The sequence below is a fragment of the Mandrillus leucophaeus genome, unplaced genomic scaffold (genome assembly GCF_000951045.1).
Source record: "Mandrillus leucophaeus isolate KB7577 unplaced genomic scaffold, Mleu.le_1.0 Scaffold10, whole genome shotgun sequence".
NCBI lineage: Eukaryota > Metazoa > Chordata > Mammalia > Primates > Cercopithecidae > Mandrillus > Mandrillus leucophaeus.
The window spans coordinates 4,910,509-4,926,349 of NW_012098098.1; the positions used below are offsets into that span (position 1 = coordinate 4,910,509).

Sequence of the window (15,841 nt, forward strand, 5' to 3'; positions counted from 1 at the left end):
GTTTTTTGTATCTTTTAGTAGAGACGGGGTTTCATCGTGTTAGCCAGGATGGTCTCGATCTCCTGACCTCGTGATCTGCCCATCTCGGCCTCCCAAAGTGCTGGGATTACAGGCTTGAGCCACCACGCCCGGCCCGCCCGGCCAACTTTTGTGTATTTTTAAAAATAAAATATCCAGCCACAATCCCTGAGAATAGCTAGACAGTGGAAGGATGATTTCTACCACCCCATGCCCCGCCCCCGAGCAGATGCCTCCACCCCCAGCTGGCAGAAGCTTTCACCACCCCGGCCTTTCCCGACTCGCTGACCCCTCCCCTGCCCCTGGGCCTTTTGCCTCCTGGAGCTCTCTTCCCCCTGCTAACTCCTGCCTCCCAGGCCTCAGCCACGCCTGCTTCCTTTGGGCTAATGCTGGGCACCAACCCAGAGTGTTAGTGATGCTCATTACTCCAGTGATCCCGTCCAGACCAGCCTCCCCCTCCGGCCTTCCTCTTGCTCCTGGGCAGGACCTGCCCTGTGCTTTGAGGCCCTGGCACCTGCACATAGCCAGCATGTGGATGTGCCCTGTCTGTGTGTACCGGGCTAGTGGACAGATGAGCCTGACAGACACTGCTGCAGCTGGAGGCGGCCGGCAGCCCACAGTGGCACAGCCGTGCTGTGGGAGGACCTTTCTGTGTCTGGGCTGTGTTTTCCACACTCCCGCTCTGGGTTTTACTGTTTTGCTCTGGGAGCGTGGCTTTTTAGAGTTTTGTCTGATTTGATAGCAGAGTTTCTGTTAACTCAAAAAGGGACTCCACAGTGAAGGTTTAGAGGTGGTCCCAGCTGCAGCAGGAGCAGGTGTGGGGCGCCTGCTGCCCAGGCCCTGTTCCCCGGCATCGCCTCTGACCCAGGAGGGGCTGGGGAGGGGACCACCTTTCCTCACCTTTCACACACACCCACTCCCATCCTATTTCCCACCCCACCCACCAAGCTGCCTGCGCCTCTGCCCTGCTGGCCCTTCGCTCCGTAATTTCTTTCTGAAAGAAATGCTTTCCATGAAACAACAACAGCAAAAAGAAAGCAGATCTGCCGTTGGCAGCAGCTGGGAAGAGGGGCTGGAGAGGGCAGCTGATGGATATGGAGTTTCTGTCGCAGGGGACGAAAGTGCTGTAAAATTAGATCACGGCGGCGGCGGCCCACCTCTGTAACTGTGCTAAAAACCAATGAATTATATTCTCAACTGGAGTGTAATTGCTGTCTTCACAGAACGTGTAGCTATGGAAATGTGCTTTTTATGTGTTTACCTTTTTATCAGCCGTCTGCTCCATGAGACCAGAATCCGTATCAGAGCAAGTAGGTTGTCTCTCCCTTTTCCTCTATGTCCTAACACACAACAGTGTGTTTAGCTTGTAGCAGACACTCAATTTAACATCTTTTCGAATGAGTGGATCCATAAATGTATTAAGTCGCTCTGTCAGTCACTTCAGACTTCCTTCTTCGTGTTTACGGTATATAAATATATCATTTATGGTATCTTCATTTATGGTATATAAATTATATATCTCAGCCGGGGGTGGGAAGTGGCTCATGCCTGTAATCTCAGCACTTTGGGAGGCCAAGGCGAGTGGATCACGAGGTCAAGAGATTGAGATCATCCTGGCCAACATGGTAAAACCCCGTCTCTCCTAAAAATAAAAAAATTAGCTGGACGTGGTGGCGCGTGCCTATAATCCCAGCTACACTGGTGCCTGAGGCAGGAGAATCCCTTGAATCCGGGAGGCAGAGGTTGTAGTGAGCTGAGATCGCGCCGGTGTACTCCAGCTTGGGTGACAGAGCAAGACTCCATCTCAAAATAAATAAATAAATAGCTCAGCCAGGCACAGTGGCTCACACCTATAATCTCAGCACTTTGGGAGGCTGAGGCAGGCGGATCACATGAGGTCAGGAGTTCAAGACCAGCCTGACCAACATGGCAAAACCCTGTCTCTACTAAAACTACAAAAATTAGCTGGGCGTGGTGGCACACGCCTGTAATCCCAGCTACTTGGGAGGCTGAGACAGGAGAATTGCTTGAACCTGGGAGACAGAGGTTGCAGTGAGCTGATATCGTGACACTGTACTCCAGCCTGGGTAACAGAGCAAAACTCTGTCTCAAAAAAACAAACGAACAAAATAAATGATAATAAAGCTGCTAAAAAAGTAAAACTCACCCACCAAGTATCCATCAGGTGTCTTATCCAACACAAGCACAGCTGGGCTGTGTGCTGTCTGCACCTCATCCCGTGAATCTTTGCAGGGGTTCTCCAAGGGTCCTTCTTACTAAACCCCCTGCACAGGTGAGGAAACTGAGGCCCAGAGATTATACAGCCTGCCCCAGGTAAAGCAGCTGGTGAACGTGGACGGCGGGGCCCCCGTCATACCTTCTCGCCAGTTGACGACGCTGTCCAGGGAGTCTGGAGAGCGGAGATCCAAAGGAACTGGCCGGGCTGGAAGGCTCCTTAAAGAAGAGCTCACTTGCCCATTCACTCATCATTCATTCAGCTGAACACCCACCTACAAGTGTGTGCCAGGGAGACCCGCTCCTGCCTCCACGGACCACAATCGCAGAATTGTGTAAACGAGGTAAAGCTGGAGGCCTGAGCTTGTGGGGATGGGGATTGAGGTCAGCACTGTTTTTCCAAGGAGTGACATTTGGCCTGGGATTGAAAGTCAGGAAGGAACTGAACATGAAGACCCTGTATGTAGGGCCGGGTGTGGTGGCTCCTGCTGTAATCCCAGCACTTTGGGAGGCTGAGGTGGGAGGAATGCTTGAGGCCATGAGTTCGGAATCAGCCTGGGCAACATAGTGAGACCCCATCTCTACAAAACTAAACAAAATTAGCCAGGTGTGGTGTTCTCCTACCTACTTGGGTGGCTGAAGTGGAAGGACTGTTTGAGCCCAGGAGTTTGAGACCGCAGTGAGCAGTGATCGTGCCACTGCACTCCAGCCTGGGTGACAAAGGGACACCCTGTCTCTAAAAAATAAAACTATAAACCGGCCAGGCACGGTGGCTCACATCTGTAATCCCAGCACTTTGGCAGGCGGAGGCAGTTGGATCACCTGAGGGTTTTGAGACCAGCCTGGCCAACATGACAAATCCCTGTCTCTACTAAAAACAGAAAAAGTAGCCGGGCTTGGTGGCACATACCTGTAGTCCCAGCTACTTGGGAGGCTGAGGCAGGAGAATTACTTGAACCTGGGAGGCAGAGGTTGCAGTGAGCCGAGATCACGCCACTGCACTCCAGCCTGGGCAACACAGCCAGACTCCATTTGAAAAAAAAAAATTATATATATATATATACACACACACACACTCACACTCTCTCTAGTGGGCTGAATGGTGTCCCCAAAAGCTATGTCTGCCTGGCACCTCACTTCCACCTTCTTGGAATAAGGGTCTCTGCAAATGGAATTAGTTAAGGATCTGCAGATGAGATTCTCCTGGATCAGGCTGGAGCCCAGTCCAATGATGAGTGCCCTTGTGAGGCAGAAGAGGAGAGAGACACGTGCCGGAGGAGGCCACGTGAGGGCAGAGGCTGAGGGTTGTGAGTAAGGCCACCACGAGCCTGGGAACACCGAGGATGCTAGCAGCCGCCCACAGCTGGAGAGGGGACGGATGGAGGATTCTCTAAAGCCTTTCCTGTGGGAGCGTGACTCCTTGATTTTGGACTCAGGGACTGCAGGACCGTGAGAAAAGAAGTAAGTGTTAAGTCCACCTAGTTAGTGGTCATTCATTACTGCAGCCGGGACACTTACACGAACCCCACACCTCAAATTCTCCCTGTCCCACAGCCCCAGGCGCAGACCTGGGCAGTGGGGCCCCCATGTGCCCGTCCCCCGGCTGGTCAGGCTCAACTGAGAGCTCCTCGACCTCCCGCCTGTCCCGGCCACCCTTAGGAGTCTGAGTAGCTGGACCTGACCGTGGCCGGGACACCACTTCCTTTGTTGCTTTGGGTTCCTCTTTTTCTTTCTTTAGAATTTTTTTAAATGAAAAATGGGGCTAAGGGAAGACTCAGTCTAAAGATAAAGAGAGGGGTCACCTGTCAGGGCTGGATCCAGAATGTTCTCTGGCTTTCCAGGCTACTCTGATCGCAGACCTCCTGTCTTTAACAATCCAGCCTGGGTCTGAGCTGATGAAATGCACTTTCCAGGGAATGGGGCTGGCTTGGGCTCTGCAGAAGCTTCCCTCTTCCATCCTGACATCAACAGAAAAGCCCATTAAAATAATTGCAGGGAGAGACTGTTACCGAAGTTTCCTCCCCTTGAGCCGTTTGAGCTCTTCTTTGACCTTAAGGTTTTTAAAATCCTGCCAATCCTTGCCTTGTGCCCGTGGACGCGTTCAGCCAGGGGCTCGGGAAGCTGGTGCTCACTGTCTGGGCTGGGTCGTGCTGGCTCTCCGTGTGCACACGTGTGGGTCTGGCCTGGGTGTTGACCTGCTCCTGGGCCAGGGCCCACGAGAGCCTCAGTCTTGATGGTCACCATCTACGAGGCCTGGCCATGTGCTCTCTGACCCCAGTCCTCCAGGCACTGGCCAGGGGCCCCCTCAGCACACATGTCATAGTTGGTCCCTCCCTGCCCATGGCCCTTCAGAGGCCCCCAGCTGGTCTTGGGAGGAGGCCTGTGTGGGCCACCTTTCAGTGCAGCCCCCGCCCTTTGCTCCAGACTTGGGTGCACCCCAATCCCACCCCAGGCCTCCAATGCAGTCTCCCAAGTGCCTCCAACCTGTATTACTCTCCTGCTCACCCTTCAAAGTTCAGCTTGCTGTCACCCCCTCCAGGAAGCCCTCCCTGACCACATCGGAGTCTCTATGGAGGCTCTTAGCACCACTCCTGCCCCCTGCAGGGCTGCGTGACAGTTCCACCCAGTGGCAATGGTGATGGCCAGTCAATGTCTGTCTGACCCACTGAGCTTCCTGGGGGCAGGGCTGGGTCCACCTCCCTCCCTCCCAGGGGCTCAAGGAAGGCGGCTACCAGAGTGAGTGAAAGTGGAAGCCTCTCCTGACTCTGGTCTCAGCATCCTTACTAGGAATGCAGAGCCAGGGTCACGGCCACAGGCAGGGGCCTTACTCAGGCCCTGTGGGGTACACAGCCTTCACCCTGGGACAGGCACCCAGCTCTCAGAACAGCCCCAAAGTACAAACCCCAGCTGCGCGGCAGTGTCTCACCATCATCTGCAGGCTGGACAGAGCTTGGCCCACCTGGAGGGATGGGCAGGGCGGCTCCTACCTGGGCCTCGCCCTGCTCCATTCCCTGGGCTTTCCTTTCAGGGTGTGGCTAGGTCTGCACCAGTGGTCATCACGTGGGCTCATCTGCCCCTGGAGGTGTCCCAGGCGGGCCCAGCCGCTGGTTCTAGGCTGCACCTCCTCCCTCCCGTCCTCCCTCTATGCCAGCCCCAGAGGCACACACAGCAGCAAATGGAGCTTGTGCTCCAGTCCCCGGGGGCCTCACAGCTGTCCACGTCTGCATTTTCTATTTTTTGTCTCAAAGGAGGAGGCCCCCAGGCATGTAAGCCTCAGGGTCTACAAAATGTGGCTCCTCCTGTGTCCCCAACTTTTAGTGTCATCAGGGTTGAGATGCAGAACATCGCCCCACACAGGACACAGACTCAGCCAGGTTCGCAACAATAAATCCCCTGGAGGAGGCTGAGGTCAGAGCTCCCAGTGCCTCTGCTGGAGGGTTGGGAATCTGCATTTCTGTGGTGCACCCTCCCGCCTCAACACACACAAACCCTCCCCAGGTAATGCTGCAGGTCTGGGAACTGCACAGGTGGGGGCACCCCTACGGGTTCCACCTGTCCTGAACGTGGCCCCCGCTGAGCCGTGCCCACTTTTCTTCCTGGACGGGAGTCCCTGGCTGTGCTCAGGCAGGTCTGTCAGCCTTCTAGCCCCTGGGGGTCAGACGCCATTTGTCTGTTTTTGGGGACGCGGTTCAGCCCGTCACGTGTGCGTCCCCACCTTGCAGAGCTGAAAGGTCTTCCTGCAGTGAGAGAAACACACAGTTTAAAACATGGAAAGTCGTGCCGGGCGCGGTGGCTCAAGCCTGTAATCCCAGCACTTTGGGAGGCTGAGACGGGCGGATCATGAGGTCAGGAGATCGAGACCATCCTGGCTAACACCGTGAAACCCCGTCTCTACTAAAAAAATACAAAACACTAGCCGGGCGAGGTGGCGGGCACCTGTAGTCCCAGCTACTCGGGAGGCTGAGGCAGGAAAATGGTGTGAACCTGGGAGGCAGAGCTTGCAGTGAGCTGAGATCCGGCCACTGCACTCCAGCCAGGGCCACAGAGCGAGACTCCATCTCAAAAAAAAACAAAAAACAAACAAAAAAACATGGAAAGTCCACCTGCCTTCTGGCTGCTGCCGCCTGGTGGCCTGATTTGCCGCATGGGGGCCGTGAGCCCCTAGGTTTGAGACCCTGAGGCCCCCGGTGTGAGACTGGGCGTGTCCCCTCCTTTCCGTGGCCTTGTTCCTTTCATCTGTGAAATGGGTGGTGGGGGGACTCCACCCTCCCCCCACGCTCCCCCAGTCTGGCTCCCATCCTGCCACGTTGGAGCTACCCACTCCGTGGTCTCTGTCAGTCTGTAAATATGACCAGCCCCTCCATCTCCAGCCTGGCCTCTGCACTCCTGTGTGGCCAGTGTCCCCTGCAATGGGTGTGGACAGGGAGACAGGTAGGTGGGGGTAGTAAGGGATAGGAGCTTGAGTCCGGAGGACCTTCTGAGACCGCCTGAGAAGCCTCAAGAGGGACCCCAGGCAGAGCCTGTTTCTGTTCAATGATGTCACTCCCCTTTAAAAATGTGAGGCCGGGTGCAGTGGCTCACCCTTATAAACCCAGCATTTTGGGAGGCTGAAGTGGGAGGGTCTATTGAGACCAGCCTGGGCAACATAGCGAGATCCTCTCTCTACAAAAAATGCAAATATTAGCCGGGCACAGTGGCACATGCCGGCAGTCCTTCTGTCCATTACATAAAATGTCTCCCTGGGAGACACCAGGACATTGACCACACCAAGGCTGGCCGGTCGGTGCCCCCAGGGCTGGGGACTCAGTGCAAGAAAACTCAAGGCCAGGCTTTTTAAAGGATGTAGACACGGGTGTGGTGCCCTGAGCTGTCCAGTGTGGTCTGGATTCTTGACGCCACTTCCCCAGGGCCCCAGGCGAGTAGCTCAAGTCTGGCCTTGAGTTTTCTCATCTGCAAAATGGGGGTCTTACATTCCTCATGGAGTGGGGGAAGGGTCAAATGGCAAATGTGTGTGGAGGGTCAGAGCACAGCCAAGCTGCCCACCAGGGCTCTGCAGAGGGGCTGCGGGGCCGTCTCCTGCAGCCCTGTGACACTCAGTACACGGCCAAGGAGGAGCAGTGAATGTTATGATTCCTACCAAAGCCAAAGGCTGACTCGTCTGCTCTCAGCCTCATCGGTGGGGACCCAATGGATGAGGGCTTTTCTGGGACGTAGATGCTGAGTTCTCGTCCATGACGCCCCATGCTTCATCTCATTCCCGCGTATTGATCATTATTGAGACACGTTCGTCTCAGGCTGCAGGCATTAATAATGCATGAAAAGAGTGAGTGTACACCAGCCAGCCGCCTGGGAAGGGCAGGCATTACACAAAGGGGAATCGATCTGCATTTGCTTCTCCCTGAACTCTGGCTCTCGTCCGCCAGCTTCTCTCCGAGGGAACTACAGTGATGGGCTCTGCCCTGAGGACGCCTGGTCCCCTGAGGCCCCTGCTCACAGCCAGGAGGATGCAGACAGAGTGTCTGCACTGGGGCAGGCCGGGCTTCGGGAGCTTGCAGCAGGGATCCAACTCAACTCGGGGTACTCGGAGGCTTCAGGGAGAGGTGTCCTCACGGAGAGGGGAATGAGCCGGGGGAGGGACAAAGGCTGCCTGAAAAGAGTTCCTCCAGGATTAGGAAGGGCCAGAGGCCTGCATGGCCAGCCGATTCCATGAGGCCAGCCTTTCGTCACCATTGAGGACCCCACAGAGGCTGAAGTTCCTGTGCTGAGATGGCCTCTGAGGTTTCATGTAGCTTTCTGAGCACTCGCATTGATCAGCAGAGCGCCCAGGACGTGGAAACGCCCCAGATATGCATCCCTGTAAGAGTCTGGTGGGGCACAGCCAGAAACCAACGCCCTCGGGGAGGGTGTCAGTTGGTGGCAAATGGGGCCACAGGGCCCCTCAGTGCCCCTTCGGCCCGGGCTCTGTGCACCGAGGAAGACAGGAAGTGAGAGATGCGAGGCCAGGCATCACCAGAGCGTTCATTTCCCACCCGGGAAGCCACTGTCCTGCCCTCAGGGAAAGAGACACAAACAAGATCAGGAAGCAAAGGCTGCTGGGGCGTCCGAGCCTACTCCTCACTCCAGGATGCTCCCCAGGTTCCAGAACCTTCCCCGTCAGGAGACGGGGGCAGCCTTGCCTGCCTGGCTGCCCTGCCCTTGGCCTTTACCCCTGTGGTGGCTCCTCCTGAGGCAGCCACTGATGTTGGTCCAGGCCAGTGCCAGGAGCAAAACGCCCCCGGCTTCTCGTGTGCCTCCCTCTAGAAGGCTGGCTGGGCCCCAGAATTCACCCTGAGCCTCAGCAGTGAGCCCAGCACCATGGGGCAGAGCCTGCCAGGCAAGTGGGCCTAGAGTGCAGGAGAGGCTGGAGCCGTGGGGAGGATGGGCTCTGCCCCTTGCTTAAATGAAGCCCCCCAGATGGGGAGCAAAGGGGAGGGGGCTAGGGAAAGGGAGCTGCCCAGTGGTTGTCAGGGGCCTGGGACCCCATATTGCCCAGGGCCGAATGGAAGACATTTGTGCTGTAACCACAGCACTTCCCAGGGTCGTGCCTGCCGAGGGATGCACGTGGGTGCAGAGAGGAGAGCAGGCCAGGGCTGGGCCTCACAGGGCCTCGGCGACTGTGGAGCTGCAGCTGATGGCCACAGATTCAGTGACAGAACTACAGACTGTCCTTTCACAGTCCGGGAGGTCAGAGGTCAGACGTGGCTCTCACGGGGCTAAAATCCAGGCATCTGCAGGGCTGACTCCTAAAGGCCCCAGGGAGAATCTGGCTCCAGCCTTTCCAGATCCTGAAAAAGCCCCATGGGGAACTTGCTAGGATGTGGATTCTCTGGGGTACCCCAGACCCCCTGAATCAGAAAACCCTGGTGCGTGGCCTGGCCCCTGCGTTTCAGCACGTTCTCTAAAGGGGTTCTGATGTGCGCCCGGGTCTCGCGGAGGGACCCTTTGATCAGTGTGGTCACCTCGGCTCCCTTCTGGTGACTGGTGGAGTGGTATTTTCTAGAATATCACTGTTCCTTTCCCTATAAATCTCTGAATTATTTTCTCGGTGGTTACCCGGGGGATCTCGTGAACATGCTGACAGGTGATAGTCTGACGTGGATGCACACGTCGCATCTGCATACAGTGCCCAGCAGCCCACGTGTCAGCGCTCCCTTTGGGGAAGGATGGAGTGGGGGTCGGTCCCACCATATGCACACACTGCGGGGCTGCACGCCCTGCTTCCTGGAGACTCAGATTTGAAACTGGGCAGAGGGTCAGGACTTTGGGGGGGATCGGAGGCCACTCCCAGCCTCCGGATCACCCACCCTTCTTTTCGTTGTATAAATTCAGCTGCACCCCTGTTGCGACCCTTGTGTGTCTAGGAATGCCCTGCCCTGTCCTGTTGACCCCCAGCTGTCTGCAGGGGGCCCTGGCTGCCCTCTGACCTTACTTCCCATTGATAACGGGTCCTACCCGGCTTCTGGTGGTGAAGTGTTCTCAGCTGGCCTCTGATTTCGGCTCCTACTGTCCCGTTGCTATCAGGGAGGCGGTTCAGGAGCTCCAGCTCCTCCTGCCAGCCCTGCCCCTCCCTGGGCTGCCCCTCAGCTCTGTGCCCTCACCTGTGCCTCCCGGCGGTGCCAGCCATACATGGCTACCTTCCTCCAGCCGCACACCTGCACCGTGGGGCCGTAGTGTTGACTCAGGCCACCCCCTCCCCAGAGCTTCCGAGAGCCTCCCTGGCGGACCGGCAGGCACCCGTGGTCCCACGGAGTTTTTGCCAGGGTAATAACGCCTGGGTCTCGGCAGAGCAAGTTCGTGTTGATCCACTCCCCGTTTCTACTTCTTGTGCTTGGATCCAGCAGCCTAGAGATGGATCCTGAGCGCCCTCCTGGCCCCTGTTGGCCAAATCCTGCTGGGAACGCTGACCAGAGCCAGCCTGGCGCCTCCCTGGGGTGTGCAGGGATCTGCCCTTGTGATTGGTTTGGTGTCAGGAGGGGAGCCGGGAGATCCTGGGAGGCAGGGCTCAAGTGGGGAAGTCTCTGCAGGGGTCTTCCAGCAGGAAGGGCTGCTTGGCCACTGCCAAGGGGGCGAAGGTCACCACTGCAGGCCCCGGAGGGAAGGTCAGACCCTCAGCTCTGTCTGCCCCGGTCCCTCCACCCTGAGTCTCCAGTGCTGTTCTTTCTTGTCCGGCTCTGGCTTCAGCACGGGACGCTGCCCTGCTGAGTCCGGCCTTCTGGGCCCTGCCCTCCCTCTGCCCCTCGCTACAGGAGGTGGGGGTTTCCCGAAATGCTGCCAGGGAAGCCCCTTGGCTCTTACACTTCACCCTGAATCACCCTAGACTGTCGTTGTCTCTTGGATGAGGCAGTGGCCTCCACAGAGTCTCCCGTAGCCACAGTCTTCCCAGCTCTCTGGCCCCTTGGACCCTTCAAGAATCAGCAGAGCACCCCCCGCCCCAGGCTCGCAGTCTCCGTGGGGACGGCCACCAGGGGCTGTCTGCACCCCGGTCACCCATGCTGGGGTCCTCCTCGGCTGCTGGAGCCTTCTCTCCAGATCCGTGCCTCCCTGTTGCACGCCTGCTTGGGGGGCCTGCTGGAGATGAACCTGGAAGGAGGGAGGAAGGCAGGGCTGGTCAGGGAGAGGCTGGCGTGGATCTTCACAGATGGAATCATGAGGCCATCCTGGATTATCCGGGTGTTCTGAGAATGGAAGAGGCCACATGGTGACAGAGGCAGAGACGAGAGTGAGGCAGCCACAAGCCACGCCAGGAGCCCCCGGAAGCTGGGAGACAGGAAGGAGTATCCCCTGAGCCTCTGGACGGAGCACAGCCCTGCTGACACTGGGTGGAACCTCCAGCCTCCAGAACCGTGAGAAGGAACGTTTCTGTGTCAGGTCACCCAGCGTGTGGTCACGTGGGTGACCGCTGCAGGAGGCTTGTGCCCTCACCACCCAGACAGACCGAGCCTCACTGGGCTGGTATCTGCTGCCCAGGGAAGATGGGCCTGGTGCACCGGGCTGTGTCGGCCTTATGCCTGGCCCCAGGAGAGATGTCGCCGTGACCGCCTGTGTGCCGTCAAGATGAGGAAGAATCCACAGGGACGCGGGCTCTCTGAGATGCATCTGGGATCACTGCGATGGAGGGTGGCGCTCGGGCCTGGGACCCGCCTGCGACCCACCTGGCTGCATCTGACTCAGAAAGGGCCCGTGGAGATTTCAGGCGCTCCAGTGACTGGGGGCAGGTGTCTAGTCTCCTCTGGACCCTGGCCAGCCAGTGGTCTTGTGGCTTGGTAAGAAGAGGGAGTCCCATTGTCAGGGGAAATCCTGCCCCCAGCCCTGGGGTAGGCTTGGAGGCTTGAGTCAGTTCAACTTGGAAGGGGAGGTCCAGGCTATATCGAGCTGACCCCCTGGACACCTGAAGATGGGGACATGGGCAGGGCCAGAGCCACCATCCCGCAGCTGTGAGACCCCTGTGGGGCTCGGAACCACCTGGGCTGCCAAGGTGGAGTCTTGGTGCCTTCATCTCCTCGTTTGTCAAAGAGGAGTGATGCTCAGGGTTGTCACGGGTGTGGAACGCGCCCTCTGGAAAGCTGGGGGCTGTCACCCGGGCCCAGCTATCACCTGAGATGTGCAGAAGACCCCTGACCTCCAGCTTTCCTGCTGGAGGGGAGTGGCTGAGGGCCAGTGAGAGGTGAGCAGTGACTCCAGGCCTCATCAGGAGCCGCCTCCTGACCTGTTGGCTCCCCCGTCAGCTCAGCTGAGATGCCCTCTCTTCCAGGCAACACTCCGTGACTTCACAGTAGTGCTCACCTGGCTGCTCTGCTCACCTGCTCCTCTGGCTCTCCCCAGCCTGGGGGTGATCCTCCAGGACAGGGGCCCCTCCAGGTGACCTCTGTCTACCCAGCATCAACCTCCTCCCTCCAGAATGTCCTGGTCAGCCTTTGGCTCTCTGCAGCCCCCACTGCAGCCCCATCCTCACAGCACACTTCTGTGCTCACCGGGGCCCCTGGGGCACCAGCCGGCACGGTAAGGGCCCAACAGTGTCGGATAAAGGCTGGGTGGATGGGAGGGGTCCAAGGAGAAGCCCCAGGCCCGTTCTGGCCCCTGGGTCATCAGCATAGGTGGCAGCTGGGAACGCAGGGGCCACGTGCTATGAGGACCTGAGATGGAGGCTCTGGGACTCGCATCTTCCAGTGGACCTGAGCCGAGGAGCTGTCACTCAACAAGGAGCCGTCAGCGGTGGGGAATACCACGTTCTGACCTGGGCCAGGGTGTGGGGGGCGGGGACCCCACTGTGGGGATGTAGGCTGCGGGATCTCGTGGCCCCTCCTACAGCAGGCAGGGAGAGCCAAGCACCATGGGAGTGATGCTGGCAGGGCAGGAGCCCTCAGCTCAGGAGTTGAGGAGGAGGAGGAGGAGGAGGAAGAGGGCTGCGTGCGTCGAGCGTGTGGCTGGGCCAGTTCCCCTTGCGTGTGGGTGAGTGGACATGGCGGGGGGACGGCGGGGATGGGAAGTTGGCTTCTAGCAGAGTCGCCATCCAGCAGGAGAGAGGGGCTGCCGGGCAAGGTACAGGCTGAGAACTCTGGAGTTTGCCCTTTCAGTGTTTCTCCAAGTGAGGTCCCTGCACCAGCAGGGGCCACCACCTCACCTGGGAGATAGAAGTGCAGATTCCCAGGCCCCACCCAGACCTGGGGAATCAGACACTCCGGGAGTGGGTCAGGCTGTCTGGGTTTTATCCCATCCTACAAAGACCCTATTTCCAAATAAAGTCATATTCCCAGGTCCAGGATGAATGACTGTTTTGCGGGGGACACCACTTAATCCAGTGCAGGTGCTGATGGTAGGACTCGGAGTCCCAGCAGGCCCCACCTGCCCCTCCATCGTGTGTATCTGTGGCCTCGTCTTCTGTCGGGTACCATCTTTGTCCTCAGTACCGTCCACCGCAGAGGTGGCCTGGGCAGTGAATCCTGCCGGCACCCACTCCACTCCCAGGTTGGAGGGGCCCAGGCATCTGGCCCAGCCGGCCTGTGGTCAGCAGTGGCCCAGGAACCGTGCCTTTTCTTGGCACTTGCTTCTGAGTCAAAGCAGGTCATGGGAGCCTCACATGCAGGGCCAGGCAGGGCAAGAAAGATCACGACCTGTTCCTCTGGGGAAGGTTGCAAGAAAGGCAGGATCTGTGACGTGACCAGGTGGAGGCGCCACAGAGCCACGGTGCAGGTGTGGGGGGCCCCGGGTGAGCTCAGATGCCCTCCCCGCCTGTGTCACCACGGCCTGACCCTCCACAGGTGGGAGCCACAGGCATCAGGAGCCATTACCCCTTGGAGAACTGGGCGCCCGGCCGAGGCCTGGTGTCTCATAATGAACCTCTGCAGTGCATTTGGGAGTCTCCTCCTTCGTGCGATGCGCTTGTCTGGATTCGTTTTATTTTAGTGTTGGCACCACATCGTCTTTTTATATATGTGTGAACGTACATATGTAAATATACGTATGATGTTGGTGAGTTAATGTTGGTGGTATTTTTACTACGCAAAGATGTGAGAACCAAATACGGGCCCCTCCGGGGAGTTTCCCATTTGGTCCCTTGTGCTGCATGTGGTGGTCGAGGTCTGAACAGCCGGGGAGGTGCAAGACCCCATCCTCTTCAGGAGCTTACGGGAGTGGGAGACGTTCACGAAAATCACCCAGCACAGGAGGCAGGTGCATGCGGTCGTGATGGTTCCGGAAGGTCACATGCATGTGGTCGTGATGGTTCCGGAAGGGTAGGTGCATGCGGTCATGATGGTTCCGGAAGGTCAGGTGCATGCGGTCGTGATGGTTCCGGAAGGTCAGGTGCATAGGGTTGTGATGGTTCTGGAAGGTGAGGTGCATGCAGTCATAGTTCTGGAAGGTGTCCCCAGGGCAGGAGATGTTTTCCTACTTTCCTTGGCTTCCAGGGAGCTCGGAGCCTGCTTTCCTTCGGGTCCTGGGCTGATTCTCGGGCAGGAGCTGGGAGTGGGCTGTCCTGGGTGCTGCAGCATGGCTGAGCCTCGGCTTCTCTGTCCAGGGCCAGCTGTGTTCAGACTGCGCATCTTTAGTTTTGGGGCATCGCAAATCCTCCTGGAATCTGATGAAAGCCGTGGACCCTCTGCTTGTTGGCCGGGGATCATGCAGAAAATTTTGAGTACAGTTTTCAGGGGATGTACAGACCACCCAAAGGCCTGGGATCAGAGCCCCCACAAGACAGCGGTGCGCTCTCTGGGCCAGCGTTTGGGGCACTCTTCTTATACACATCTAGATGTGTATAAGAGACAGCCTGGGATCAGAGCCCCCACAAGACAGCGGTGCGCTCTCTGGGCCAGCGTTTGGGGCACTCTCTGGCTCTTGGAGCCCTGATGGGGCATTCTCAGCAGCTTGCTTCGTTTCCTGGACACATGTTCTTGGCTGTGGTTTATATTACTCCTTGTATGTAAATGTCATAGGTTTGTTTTCTTCTAGTAAAATTGTTCCTAGTTAGCACAGTGGAATTTTGAAAAAAGAACGCCGTCTTTCATGAACAGTGTGTGGATTCCAGGTTTAGCCCATGGACTTGGAGTGACAGGTATATGGCAAAGATGGGGGGTCAGGCTGCGTGGAAGGTGTTTGCGCCCCCGAGGTGCATGTGTTAATCCTCTCCCCCAGGGCGACGGTGCTAGGATGTGGGGCCTTTGGGAGGTGACGGGGCTGAGGCCGGAGCCTCATAGTGGGGATTAGTGCCCTGAGAAAAGAGGCCTCAGGGAGCACGCTTGCCCCTTCTACCACATGAGGACCCAGCAGGAAGGTGCTGTCCAGGACCCAGAGAGTGGGTCCTCTGCAGACACCAAATCTGCTGGCAGCTTGATCTTGTACTTCCAGCCTCTAGAGCTGGGAGAAAAGCAATGTCTGCTATTCATGAGTCGCCCAAGCTGCAGTGCTTTTTTCCAGCCCGAACAGGCTAAGTCAGGAACCGTGAGCAGGAGACCTCCCAGGGAGTCGCTCGGAGGGGGATTGGTCGTGGGGGAATTGGTCATTGTGCCTCAGTTTCCCCAGTGTCAGGGAAGTGGTGCCCACGGCACTGGCAGGCCCCCTCTGGAGCCAGCACACCAGGTAGGAAGAAATGCAAACCCCACGCCTTTGAAATGCACAGAACCCCATGTTCTGCCTTCGGGGCGTCCATCTAGTCCCTCGTTTTACAAAGGGCGGGCAGGTCCCCCGCAGGACTCAACAGAGACACAGGGAGAGGCCAGAGGGGCCATGTGCCTGGCCGCCCACAGGTACCGTGGCTCCTTCGTGCCACGGTACCTGTGGCATGTCATCTTTTGGCTGGGTAAGGGAACTGCCCACCTGCCCAAGCCCTGGGTCCCAAGTCAGAGGTGCTGGGATTACTGGGCAGGGAGGTGGTCCCGTGACCCACACCGGGGCAGCGGCAGGAAGCACAGACACACACAGCACAGCGGCCTGGCACCGTGTCCACCCTGTGGGTGGGTCTTCTGGGCTTGGACTCTTTCTGTCCATGTGCTGATGTTTGATGATAATTAGAACAGAAGCATTTTCTTTTTTTCTTTGTTTCCTTTTTTTTTTT

At 57.7% G+C, this 15,841-nt stretch overlaps 1 protein-coding gene across 2 annotated transcripts in view; it reads left to right on the plus strand.

Annotated features, from left to right (window-relative positions):
- Positions 1–15,841, plus strand: part of JPH3 (junctophilin 3) — a 121,020-nt gene that overhangs the window by 91,199 nt on the left and 13,980 nt on the right. The window lies entirely within an intron of this gene.